The sequence below is a fragment of the Anoplolepis gracilipes genome, chromosome 15 (genome assembly GCF_047496725.1).
Source record: "Anoplolepis gracilipes chromosome 15, ASM4749672v1, whole genome shotgun sequence".
NCBI classification, from domain to species: domain Eukaryota; kingdom Metazoa; phylum Arthropoda; class Insecta; order Hymenoptera; family Formicidae; genus Anoplolepis; species Anoplolepis gracilipes.
The window spans coordinates 5,184,833-5,188,000 of NC_132984.1; positions in this window are offsets into that span (position 1 = coordinate 5,184,833).

The window sequence follows — 3,168 nt, forward strand, 5'->3', positions numbered from 1 at the left end:
GTAAAATAAATGACATGGAATAAATAATGCATAATATATTGTATATGTAAAAAAAATCGTGTGTATTCTCGTATTATAACTAGCTGTAATAATTTAATAAATCCTGTATATCGAAAAAAAAGAACACAGACCCAAACTGTGTGTACATACATAAATAGTAATTAATATTTTAAGTTTTCGCTTCTGGAACTTAATACATACATTAATTTGTTTTTATTGTTTGTTATTGTTATATTTGTAAACAAAAATTATATACGCATTTTAGTAATATTTTTAAACACCTATTATAAATAATGAGAAATATTAAAGCGATCAATATAAGACATTCGAAACATTAGGCAGATTTCATTTCTGAACGTTTATACATTGTTATCATAACAGACACACATCTTTCTGTTACTTTTTTTGTAACAACACTTTTTGATTGGAAACAGTTATTCTCTCAGTTTGTAACACACAATATATGATACAAATTAGTTAATTAAATTAGTTAATATAAATTACGTCATATCAATGGATGCACAACTGGAATGAAACCGTAACTGGACGATGGAATTTTTTCAACTGGGCAATATACGCGCACGGTGTAATAGTTGTGAAATAAAATATCGTTTATTTGGAACTTTAGAACATATCGAAAACCATATAATCGTCAATCATATCGAGGAATACGTAAGTAATATCGGCCAAAAAGGAGGATCTAACTGGATGTGGAAAATCTTTTACATAACAGAAAGTAATAATGCAAAATGTTCGCTTTGTAATACCATGTTTCCTGTGTCAGCATTTGCCTTACAATATGTTAACTATTATATTTTTTAAAAAAGCATCTTACATTTATAAACTTTTATCCACGAGGAAAAATCAGAAAATAAGATTCCTATATATATAGAGTGAGCCAAAGAAACCTGACAATATTTAAAATAAAATTAAAAAATGGAATATGACTTAAATTTTTTTGTTACATAACAGTAGCGTACATGTATAATGCTATTTAAATATATTATCTATTATTTGTTATTACTCATCTCACTCATTTTTTTAAACAGCACATTTCGATTTGGCCTCTATTCTACACTGTTCTAATGTATCACACAGATTTATTATTTGCATTACATTGTCTTAAGATTGTAATTTCTTTTTATATATTAACAATGTCAATGGTTTTACTGATGATTTTTCATCAACTGTCATTGGTTTTTCTGTAGTCTTATTATTTTGTATAACATATAATCCTACGCTACTTTTCTTTCTTTCGAAAATAGTTTTTTTTTATCTTTACTTTATTGTTACTACGTCTTTATAGAATTCTACCTTTCCTTCTTTCTGTGTTATTCAATTAACAGACAAAAGATTTCTTTTTAAATCAGGTAGGTATATATAATACATTGTTTAACTCACAATTTCCTAAGTCAACCGTTCCAGTCCTTCTTGCTATCATTGTTCCTTCTTTATTTGTTAATCCAACTTTTGTTGTTATTTTTCGCCCTTTCTTTAAGGTTGTTAGGTCGTTCGTCATATGAGAAGTTGATACAGAATCGACAATCCAATCCTCTTTCTCCAATGCTTGTTAAAAAGGCTACTTTAATACTGTTTCTTTTTTCGTCGAGTCATCTCTTTTCTTCCTAAGAAAACAGTCTCTATCCAAATGATTGGTCTTTTTGTATATTTTACAGAATCTTCCCGAATTTTTTTTGCAATCTTTTTCTACATCACCGGTTTTATGACAAGATTTTTTAATTCTGTTATATATACGTAGCCATGTCAGTGTCACCTTTCTTTTTATACTCAAAAAATTCCTGCAACAGAGCGCATTTTTGATGCTGCGAATCTCTTTTGTATATATTTTTTATACTATATATATATATATATATATATATATATATATATATTATAAGAATTTATTTTCTTATACATCAAGACCTAGTCCAAATTATTTTAAGTTTCTTGTAATAATATTTTATTAAATATTTAATAAAAAATAAAATGTAATTTCATAAAGTTAAATTTAATAAAATTTTAATATATATATGTAGTATATAAATAAATATATAATTATATTTAATATATGAAGGGAGTTCCCCTATAGTGGCAGACACTTAAGGATTTCTTATATATATATATATATGTATATGTATGTACGTATGTCGTAGGCAAATGGTTATTTTAGGAAAATAGAAATAAAAATTATTTTGTAAAGTGAAAATAATAGATATTTAAAAATAAAAATTTATGTATGTTTAAAAATATACTACTTTCATATTTTTTACTCGTATGCAAACAATACGCAAATACATAGTCTTTTATCTTACACTAATACATAGTCTCATAGTGTTTTCAAATACATAATATATATTATATAAAAAATGAAAGTTTTACAATACAAATTAATAATAAATTAAAAAGCGAGTGACAGTTCATGATAAATATGTTTTATTGCAAAAATTTTTTTATATTCTTTTGTAAATTAAGATTTTTTTATTTTATCAATTAACTGATTAGAAACAATAGTGCCTTTGAAGAATACAGAATTTTAACATTTCTTAAAATATTTACGTTTAGGAATATTACACAACGATAAATACTTTACACTAACCACTGGATTGATTAGGCTCATATAAATTATTTTGTCCCCATAAGCTCACATTGATAATAATATCTATAACATGTATCTATAAACTTACGAATTCTGGATTGATTTTCAGTATATTTCAATTAATTATCTTATTAATCCTATTAAACCGAAATACTCAAATCTTTCGACTATTTTTGCTACAAAATCATTTTTATTTTTATTTTTATAAATAGTGTTTAGATAAATACTTTGCCTAGGGAAATAGCATTTAAACACAAATAAACGAATGAAAGCCATTTACCCAGCCAGATAGCATTTGCCTAGTCAAAAGCTATTTGCCTATGACATATATGTATATAGGATCTTGCAATAAAGTTCGTCAATTTTTTTCTTTGTAAACTGTTAAAAATTTTTCACTAATTACTTTGCCTCCAATACAGCACAAAAAGACATCTTAAAGATATCTTTTTAGATATAAATGAGACATTTTTAAGTCATATTTTAGAGACATGTGCTGTCTGGGTTGTCAATGAATTTTTTATGAAAATTTATTTTTAGATTTAAAGCAGGTTAATCAGTGTCATATAATAGAA